Source organism: Pinus tabuliformis, chromosome 4_2, assembly GCF_031772625.1.
Source record: "Pinus tabuliformis cultivar Carrire ecotype Pingquan chromosome 4_2, CPIR1, whole genome shotgun sequence".
NCBI classification, from domain to species: domain Eukaryota; kingdom Viridiplantae; phylum Streptophyta; class Pinopsida; order Pinales; family Pinaceae; genus Pinus; species Pinus tabuliformis.
Genome location: NC_142304.1, coordinates 1,039,596,947 through 1,039,608,067, shown reverse-complemented (window position 1 = coordinate 1,039,608,067; position 11,121 = coordinate 1,039,596,947). Strand labels below are relative to the sequence as shown.

The window sequence follows — 11,121 nt, the reverse complement described above, 5'->3', positions numbered from 1 at the left end:
GAGGAATTGGCCGGTATTATTAATTATGACCATGAACAAGCAACGAATGAAAATAATGAGCAAGCAGCAAACAAGAATCATAGCATTCGTGCGATGGATAGGTGAGATGGATCGGCAATCCCAGAAATTTAATGAGTGTCAGTCAAGGCGGGGAAATGATATAATGGGCAAGCAAGCTACAGTACAGCAGAAGTGTGCGACGACAGGTAAGAAGCAACCACCACACAGTAAGATAATAAACGCAAGTGATCGGAGAGGAGGAAAAAACGGTATGTCAGAATCCATAAATGGAAATGAGGGAAGGTGGATAATTGATAAGAAAGGCAGAGGGCAAAGAAACAGGTGGCAGCGGAAGGCCAAGTTGACAGGTAGGCAGATTAGAGCAAGGAAGATTATAAACGAGTGGCAGTGAAAGAATCGACAACGAGGAAACTGTTTAGGAACTCAAAGAGTGAGGAGAGGAAAGGTGGTGGAGAGTTGGTACAGAGCGAAGTTGCACCGAGAACTCACTGAGGACGATATGGAAACCAGGAAGAGAGCAAGGGCAGTAGAAGAACTGGAAGCCGCGGAGCGCAGAGACAGGGACAGAAAAGGCAAGGCGGTAGCGAAGGAAGAGACTGCTGAGGAGATATATGAAATATACGATGACTCTGAGGATGAAGAGGACCGGCAAGACCAATGCAGGCAGGGTAAGGAGCGAGACAGAAATGTAGGAGGCTGGGATACCCAGCAAACCAGTGACGAGCAGCTAGGACAGCGGGAGGGAAAGGTAAGGCAGCGCGGCAGACAGAGGGGAAGAAGAGGCGTGGGAAGCAGGCTAGAACTGAGCAGTAGGAGAGGCAGAGGAACGAGCAGATACCGAGGAGAAAGGGGAGGACGACAGGGGCAGAGAGGGAGACCGGGCAAAAAGACAAGTCGGTCGTTGGATAAGAAAATTCAACAAGCAGAGAAGGCGTATAATCAGAACACGAACCCAAGAATTAGAAGAATTATCCAGAATATGGAGGAAGACGCGCTTCAAGCTCAGTCCGACTCAGAGATGGAGGATTGGGAGTTTTTACTCCACGACCCTGGCAACACTAGGGGTAGAATGTCTCTATTTAAACAGTCCTTACATATCTACTGGGTGATGAAGAGATTGCTGGCTAAAGCTTTGGAACAAGCTGCAACAGAGATGGCAGAACTGGCGCAAGGAGTCCCCAACCTAAGGAGGGAGCTGAGAATTATTCAGATTACATTGGAGATGCAAGAAAAGAAGCTTGAGGAGATTCAGCAAATGATAAGGGAAGGACATCAGATTGCAAACAAGGAGACTAACCAGTGACCAGAGGCAAAAGCTGATTAAATATAGATATGTATTAATTTTGATGAAGCTGCATAGTATAGATAATTTCAGTTTGTTTCAAGCATTAGAAGAGGAAAATCGATATATGCATGTAAGTAGAATTAGAAATCTGCAAGACTGTTTAGTGTATTTAGCCTGGATAATCAGACTATGGATCTTCTATTTTTGGTCAGCTATTAAGAACTTTAGGTGGCTGAACTACACGGTTTCCCCAAGAGGGCGAGTTGAAGGCAACCTTACTCATACTGTGCATTTTTTATTTGAAGTAATAGAGAAAGAAGAGCAACACCGTAGCTTACAAAAAAAAAAAAAAAATCAGAAAAAATCTAAAACACATGTACTGACCTGGAAACAGTGGAAAACACGGATAAAGGGCCAAAAAGTGCACTCTGGAATGCAAATCTTGGGTTGAAAAGTGTTTTTTTTTTCTCCCGAGACTCTTGGTCGGCAGATCTCGCACAGATTTTGTCGTCTCTTGCTTGACTCGTACTTATGACATGCAGAAAAACCAGAAAACCACCAGAATCCAAAAATTTGACAAAAAAAAGAAAGGAAATTATAAATAGAAATTAAGAGGCTATAAATAGTTGTAGAAAACCCTGAAATTTATTGAAACTTCAGTCACCCAAGAACTGAATTACTACACCAGTGAAGTGACCATTTTTTAGTATGAAATTTCTTGGAAGATGTACCAAAAGCACTTCTCTTAAGCCACTCGTGACGAGTGCCCCTAACAATAATTTGTTTGTTTACACTTCATATATGCGATTAGGAAACAAGAAAAACCTGTAACATAAAGATATATGCGATCCAAAATAGCAAACACCAATATATATCCAATGCAATAACTAATATGGAAAGACTTAAAAATGAATAATAATCTTTATTCATAACGCTCTATGAAGGAGATCTACAAAAAGGGTCTACAAATCCCCCTCCACAGGACAAGTCCTTTTATGTCCTTGATGTTTCAGTAATCGATTCTCTCTCTCAAAATGTGAGAAACCCAAAACAATGTGCAGAACTCAAGTGGGAGCTCAGATGCAAGAAGAAGACAATGGTGACGATAATAATGATCATGGTGAAGAATGAATGGAAAACCCTCTTATTTATAAAAAAGTATTGGGTTGATCTCGAAAATGGAAAATAATAAAATATTATTGACCAAATCAAGATCTAACCGTTAAGAATACTTTATTATATTTTTTGAAGAGGGAAAAGATATTCAAAATGGCCAAATATCTTTATTTAGAAATAATTAACAAATAAAATGTTTCCTTAATTATTTTGCAAGGATTAAAAATGGTGTGAAATTGAAACAATATTAAATAATGATTTAGCAATTATTCCAATAATTGAATTAAGGAATAATAAATAAATAGTGATTTATTTAATTATTCCTAGGTGATTTAGTCAAATGTGACAAGGAATAATTATCAAATAATGATTTAATAATTATTCCTTTAGAAAATTAAACAAATAATGATTTATTAAATTATTCTCATGGGGTTTTTTAATTTTAAACAAAAATAATTTAATAAAAATGGCTTACTAAATTATTTCCCATGGTGAAAGTGATTTTACTATGGAATATTAATCCTACATAGTGTATTTCGATCCACCTAGTTAGAAATGGTCGGGTGATCATTTTTTGGTGATAACATTGAATATAACCTTGCAAGGGATGTCAAAGAAGTTGATTCTCAACTTAGCCCTTTCCAATAATTGACACAATTTCAAAATATGTGAAGAAAAAAGAATGAAAAACAAGAAATAACATTAAACACAATTCTTCTATTAGATGAATCCATAATCCTTTAATTAAATGATGAAGTCTAAGGATTTACAAAAATACAAGTCATTTTTTTGGCCCAAAATTTAACCCTTGCTCATTACAAATGATAGAATATATAGAAAATTACAATTAACAAATTGTCTCTTATTTCCAAGAAACAAAGACTAAAATAAAAATAATAATACTGATTTGTTGCCTAAAGATATAGAGTTGATGTCAAATTCCCTTTGAATATGGAAAATATATGTTTTCAACTTATCCTCTACCACCTTCTCTTTGAAAAATTCAAGTGTTAATTTTCTGTTGCTAACATCTTTCCTAGAAATCTCTAACAAACCTTTGAATCTTGATTTGAATATCTCATTATTGATTCTCAACCATAAAAACTGGAGTTAATTGCCACATATGTCTATTATCCTTTGGATGCTGAAAAAGTTGCTTGAAAATATTCAAATGATCCTCAAATCTTGAGTTGATAATCTCACTATTGATTCTTAGTCTTGGAATGTTTTGTCACAATCTTTGTCACCTTGTATAAGTTTCCAACTATTGGTTTCATCCTTATGGAAATCATCAATGTCTTCTAGATGCCCTAATGTAAAGGAACGTCGTCGCTCATCTCAAAACCTTTTCGAGATTTTTTGCCTTTCATTCAAATATCTCTAGAATTCCATAACTGCAAGATGCTTATGTTGAATATTTTCCTTGGAACTCATGCACTTTCCATGGATTGAAATCTTGAGAGAGCATTTGAATATACCAAGTCCTGCCTAAGTGGTGGTATCCCATTTTCTGAAACTAATCCTCTTTGACACCTCATATCTTCTTTGACTGAAGGATTGAATTAGAGGAAAAGAAATCTTGAGACTGAAATGTTACAATATAATAGAAAAGAGATGTAATAAACATGTTATTAGAGGATAAAATCTCCAACCCTAAATTTATTTCCTTGAAAATTGATGAATTAAAAATAGAAATAGTGGCATATTTCAAAAGAGGCATTGCATCTGTCTTCATCCTTGTCAAATAAACTAAAAACCTCTTTAAATTCGATATCTTCTCATCTATATTCATGTTGGAAATTTTCTGTGATAAGAAGCCTTGATCAAAGTACTTTGTACAACACTTCCATGTGCAAATTTCATGGTTTAATGACATTTAGATTGAATAATTGTAGTTATTGGATGAGTAATAGAACAATTATTTCCATATGTATCATTTTATTGGATTTCCCTTTGTAGTTTGTTCATGTTCCTTCAAATGCAAAATTTTCAAGAGAGAGTACATGATCACCATTATATCAAAACCAAGGTTCCATACCCTCACCATACCCTTACTGAGAAATAGGACATATTTTTCTTTTGTATCTCAACAAAAAAAAATGCAGAGGCATTGTATGTTTCTGTAGAGAATGCAAGTCCATTCTAGTGTCAACATCAAATATTGACATAACATTCTCATACAGGTTATCTTATACCAGCAACAAAACTTCCAATTGCAGAAGGAAAAACTCCCCCGTAATTAGTTTCACAAGATGAAAAATAATTTATTCACTTGAAAGCCTAAGAATTGTTGATCCTTCTACTCGGACATGTGGATAATTTGAGAATCTTCATCACTCGACCTATTCATTGGGTGATTCTTTGTACTCAGGTGATTTTTATGAGTATATTATGGCACTCTATACTTTTTCGAAGTCTTTGCTAGCAATTTCAGGAGTGCACTTCGTGCGCCTTCACTATAATAATTTATTGGATCAGCTTGACCTTATATACATGAAATTCAATGATAATTTAACCAAATTTAACTTTCAATTCACTAAAAATATTGGTTTCTAACTCAAACCACAACAAACCTAGTATTGCGGAAAAATATTGTTTTAGACTGCTACCCATAGAGTTTGGTCCAATGTCATTTTTGTAGGCATTACCCACCGAATTTGGAAAGGAAAAAAAAACTTCATAAAGATGGTCATAATAATGTGATAAAGAGACATGAAGGTGAAACCCAACCAAAAATGTTTAGTAGCTCCTTTTTCTGTTAATTAAGCTCTTGTAAGCATAATGGCTTCGTAAGGACCAGATAATCCTCAAAGAGTTTTGCAGCTGAGCATACATTTTTAGTACATGCTTCTAGTTGGACCCTCAAGTGGAATGCTCTACACCAAAAATAGTAATGAAATGAAAACACTCGTCCTTTTAAAATTGAGGTTGTTGAAGTCATTTATGATGCTTAATTAACTATCCAAAAAGTAATGGAAACTTTATCACCATCCTTGGTAGCTTGAACCAGTATTTCCTCAACCTCAACCAGCTACTCCATCTAAACTTTTCATTTGCATTTGTTTCAATTTGTGCACAATATATCTACTCTTACATCCTGTTATGTATACTTGCAATAGATTCTATAGAGAGAAAGGAAAGTTTTGTGAAATTCCCATATAATTTAACTAATTGGTCCCAAGCATCTTCTGGCCTCTCCAGCTTATATTCGGAAAGCTATAATTGTTGGCATTATGATACATATGTTGTACTTGATGGCAACCCACTCATCTCAGAAAATAAATTATAGTGTAGAGAAAAGTTCACGCACTTATATGCAGAGAAAAGTTTATTTCATGTAGAGAAAAGTTCACGCACTTTTATGCAGAGAAAAGTTTATTTCATGTAGAGAAAAGTTCACGCACTTTTATGCAGAGAAAAGTTTATTTCATGTAGAGAAAAAGTTCACGCACTTTCATGCAAGGAAAAGCGTGTATATGTTGGAGAACTTACCTTTGGTCCATGGTAGTTAGTCCTTGGTATTTGAACCTATGAGGAAAAGCGCATATATGTTGGAGAACTTACCTTTGGTCCATGGTAGTTAATCCTTGGTATTTGAACCTATGAGGAAAAGCGCGTATATGTTGGAGAACTTACCTTTGGTCCATGGTAGTTAGTCCTTGGTATTTGAACCTATGAGGAAAAGCGCGTATATGTTGGAGAACTTACCTTTGGTCCATGGTAGTTAGTCCTTGGTATTTGAACCTATGGTTTTGGACCATGGTACCTCGTCAAAAGTGTTGATCTCACGCAATTTCATGGTTGGTTCATGGTATTTGTCTGACAGTTTTTTATCCTATGGTTTTGGCCCGTGGTATTGCATCCAAAAGTGTTGATCTCACGTACTTTCATGGTTGGTTCATGGTATTAGTCCAACAGTTTTTTGATCCTATGCTTTTGGCCCGTGGTATTGTGAAAGGCCTAAGACTATAAAAGAGGAAGGAGATCATTTGGCAAAGCATCTTCTGAATTATCGAATATCTGATAAAGTGCTAGATCTGGAATATCATGATTGGGTTTTGGTGCAGATCTGGATCTGAATGAAGAAGGAACCTGAACGTAAGAAGAAGGATAAGTTCTATTGATGGGTCAAAATCTTAAGGCTGGAATAGTGGTATCTCTATATGATTTTGATCTGTGATATGTGGCATATGCTTGATCTATAAATCTAATAATCTGGGTCTGAATTATTGATGCATGTTTTATTTTACACATGTTATGATCTGGGTATGTCTGATGTAACAACTGCAAAGTTATAAGGAAATATTTGCAGATCTGTATGCGGGTTGGCTTTGGTGAAATTAGAGATTGATGATGCAAGTGTAGTTGATGGGTTTTTTGATGTTCTTGGATCCAGTTTGAAAATTTATGAAAAGTGGTCCTTCAAAGAAAAGAAGTAGGGGGTTGTAGCTCCCTTCCAGGAGAGTCTGGAAAATGAGAGAGAGTTGTAGCTCTCTACAGGTTGCAGCCTGCGTACTGGTAAAGGACTGCACCAGTACAAAACCATTGTAAAAGGAGTTTCTAATTTGAAAGAAGATAGAGACATATTGCAGCAGGTGGTTTTCACCCACATTGGGTTTCCACCTTACATCTTGTGTTCTTTGGTGTGACTATTTGTTTTCTTTGTTCATGCTCATTATTTTATGGTACTGACATGCAAAAATAATTTAAAGAATAAATAAGGAAGATTTATTAAAAGAACTTGATAATACTGATTCACCCCCCCTCTCAGTATTATTTCCAACAATAATGCAAATTTTTCTCTGATTTCTATAGCTTTTGATATCTTTCCAATTTCGATCAAGAACATAAAGATCACATAGAAGATTTAATATTGCATGAGCACTCATGTCTTTATAGTGATTTACAACCTATATAATATTGCAAGGATCATAGACTCCATATGTGATTTAGCAAGTATAATAAATGATTCAAGCATCTATTCCATGCCTCAAAATTTCCAGATGACTTTGAGTGCTTCCTTAGATGCAATGTAGTAGTATACAACAATATTAATGTTCAATTCCTTAATGTATCGAGTTGGAATTTGGTCTTTTGCAAATGGTCCTCTCCTTCATGGCAAGCAATTACTAGATTTTCTTCTAAGAGTTATATGGTCATCATGTCTCTCAAGTAATTCCAGATTACACTAAATGCCCCTCCTTGAAATTTTTCCTTGTATTATTTTAATAGACCAAAAGACACCTACGGTAGAAAAACAATATTATCCCCTTTAAAGGTTTAGAAAATGTCATGGTCATTACATAAATCTCCAAATATGCTAATAACAACATAGCCATGCTCTCCACAACCTTCTCTGTAGACACTTAGGGATTTCACTGTGTAGGAAGTCATGTAGGCTTTTATCCCAGTAGAGAGAGCATGGATGTCTGCAATAACCTTTTTATCTTGTGATTTTTTCATCTTAGAGTATTTTTCCACCAAGTAGACTGTTGCAAAATAAAAATCATATGCAGAGCCCGACATAGGCATGATTTTGTGTTCATTGCCCTATTATTTTGAGTAACAACTGCAAATTAAACACTAAGTTGATCCAATGTTATATTTTGAATGTTGAAATAGAAAGGTGGTGTACCAATGTCAAAAACCATAAGTGGAATGTGGGAGGGGGTCTAGGAGGTAAGTGGTTTTGATGAGGTGGGGTGAGATCCAATGGAACATTGTCACGTAGCCATAGTTGTTTTTCCAAAACAACTAGTTTCACACACCCACTTTGCAGTAAACATCAAATGGGCTAGGGGGTGTGCAACTAAATGACATCTTTCAATGTTACACCTTCAATAGGATCTTGACACATATCATCTTTGAAACACATTAATACGCAGTTTCTTCAGCTTACCAACAATGAGAAGCTCTTGTGGTGCTTATACTTGGAGTATCCATTTGACAACTAGGTGGTCAATGTTTTAACATTCATCTTGTGACACCTAGAACCTACACTTGGTGCGTCATTTTACTGACAGCTGGATACTTGAAATTACATTCGATGTTTTATGTGATCACCATGGCAATGATTAATGCAACAACTCGGCGGTTTCATGGAAGTTTACCAAAAACACTTGAAAACCCTTTAAAATCTTTTGTGGTCAATGAAGTTTTACCTCATGTCACATTGAATTTTCAACCCCCAAAAATTATTTGAAATTATCCTTGTGTGATTTTCATTTTCTAAACATGGGATATATCCAACATTGCTTACAAAAAATCCTCCATTCTACTTGATATACTAAGGTGCACATAGATATTACCAATTCATTGTGCATTATTCTATACTCTTTGTGGGCTCCTCCCTTAGCTTGCATTATTGAAACTCACAAAGTGAGCTTGAAGACTCTCCAAGAGAGCTTGAACATTGCATTTCTAGATGTTACAATTTATAACTAGTTGAGCCACAGATTCAATAGTGAACTTGACAACTGTAATTTATTCTTCACCTAAATCTACCGACTCCTGCTGACTCTTAATTCCCCACAGATTGTCACCGAATAGCCGTCATGGGAACAGGCATTGGGATTAATATTCTAACAAAACTCCCCTTAATCACTACGACCTAAACTTTAAGGTGCCTTTTGGTCTCAGTCTCAGCTAAGTCATACAATAGTACATACAAAAGAAAACTTAATAAGGGTGCTTTCATATTTGTTGTTGGTTTCACACAATACAACTCTCTTCAGCGGACACAGTGTTGCAAACACTCCTATCTGCCAATACTCCAGTGGAAACTCTTTACGACCTATGCCACATAGGCGTCACGATCGGTACAACCTTCTTCAGTGAACACTCAGCTGTAGACACTCTTATCTTCCAACACTCCATTGGATCTACGCCACGCAAGCGTCTTAAACAACACTCTCCAACAGCATCAACAGCAGGGCAAACTCCACTTTTGCTTCATAACCACAGAGCCATCCTCTGGCTCTTCAAACCATAGAGCCCATAGCTTTGGACACCATCGAGCTTACAACTTCAGCTTTGAGCTCACATGCTCCTAGGTTCACCCTTATGCCCTCTTTCAGACAACACTGGACAGCACACAACTCCATAGGCTTTGGAAGTGAGTCTCACCACAGCTCACAATAGCTCATCTAAGCTCTGAACAACACTTCATGGCACAACGAGACACACTCAGCTTCTTTCACATGCTACAGGCTTACACACAGCTTCAGACTCAATGCCTGCTTCACACGGCTCAACACCACTGAGCCCACATGCATCTTCTTACTTCAACTAAGCTTCTTCGTAGCCTTAAGCTACCTTTAGACCTCATACAAGAGACTCGAATTCTTCCTGTAGAAAATTCGGCTACAACAATCGGCCAAGCAAAGTGACCTCCTTCCATGGCTCAATCTCCTCAGACGTCTCCACTCAATCATCGCACAAGCTCGACGTTCCAGTATGCCAATTCATGTTCTCTACTCAGCAACAATAGATTCCACTTTCAACACAACTCTATGCTTATGCACTGCACCACAATGGTCACTCCTTTTAAAGATTGCAGCGATGCCCAAATCGATCCACTAGATTTCTTGGACTGCCAACAAGTAGATCTCTGTTAAATCCTAGCGGCCACATCATCACACCACAAGGCCAGAAGGTGAATTCTAGAGCCCTCATACACAAACTGTAGGCTAACTTCTTTTGCTTCATTATAATTATCATCAAGGCCAGGCCCTCCACCTTACCGAGCCTCTCTTTGTTTTCCATGGGCATCACAAGAATACATAGGCAATCGAACAAATTCTCCAACATTTCCTCTTCATCCCTCCTCTTGGCATCCCAATACTTGTAGAGCGCGATGGCCTAGAGCACGATGTCAACTCTGTCCATTTTCCCAAGGTGTCACTGGTTTGCAATGCTACTCTGCAGTAAGATGGCCAGGATCTCCGTGGCATACTTCTTGTTGTTGTCAAACTCCTTGGGCTTTATTTTCTTCAAGAGCCACTGCAAGAGCTTTGTCTTCTCGCAGATGGACTTAGACACCATTAGGTGGACCTCAATCATGTTTTGGATCATGGCCAGGGTGCTGTAGACCACAGCCAACTCGTTAGTGTCATCCTGGTCGAGTCGGACGAGGTTCTGGAGAAGGAGTTCCAAGGTGTTGTTCTCCACCAAGGCCTTCAGGCGCACCAGATCCTCGTGCAGCTCAAGCTCAGAGTCAGCAAAATTTTCTAGGTGGTCTACGTATTCCATGTGGTCCTCCAGGTTGTCACAGAGGTGACGCTCGAAGGCTAACACCATCTTCTTCAAGGCCCGAACGTCCATGACCTAGACTATGCCCTCAGATTTCTCCATGACCTCCAGGAGGCTCAAGTCTACACTATTTTCTTGCTCCATATCCTCGTGCTTCTACTTTTTGCTTCTCTCCATGGCCTCCACCATACTTGCTCACATGGAATTCACTGTGTATGTTTCTATGTGATGCTTTCTACTGGGGACCGATCAATGGAGGCTCTGATCTTGGTTTTCCTCTACGCGACGCTCAACAATAGGTTCAATATTCTAACTCGGTGTCCTCCAAGAGTAGGCCATACATCTCCTCCATGTCGCCGCTCAATTTTAACCATTTCCCTGGTTTAACCACCACTCCATACCTTGCTCGACCATGTCTCTGATACCATGTTGAAATAGGTTAGGCATGT

The 11,121-nt window shown here is 37.8% G+C and overlaps 2 pseudogenes; both read right to left on the bottom strand.

The window, feature by feature from the left end:
• Positions 1–2,113: 2,113 nt before the first annotated feature.
• On the bottom strand, positions 2,114–7,885 carry LOC149173165 (acyl-coenzyme A oxidase 2, peroxisomal pseudogene; annotated as a pseudogene).
• Positions 7,886–9,967: 2,082 nt separating this feature from the next.
• LOC149173164 (uncharacterized) lies at positions 9,968–10,849 on the bottom strand (annotated as a pseudogene).
• Between the last annotated feature and the right edge of the window lie 272 nt (positions 10,850–11,121).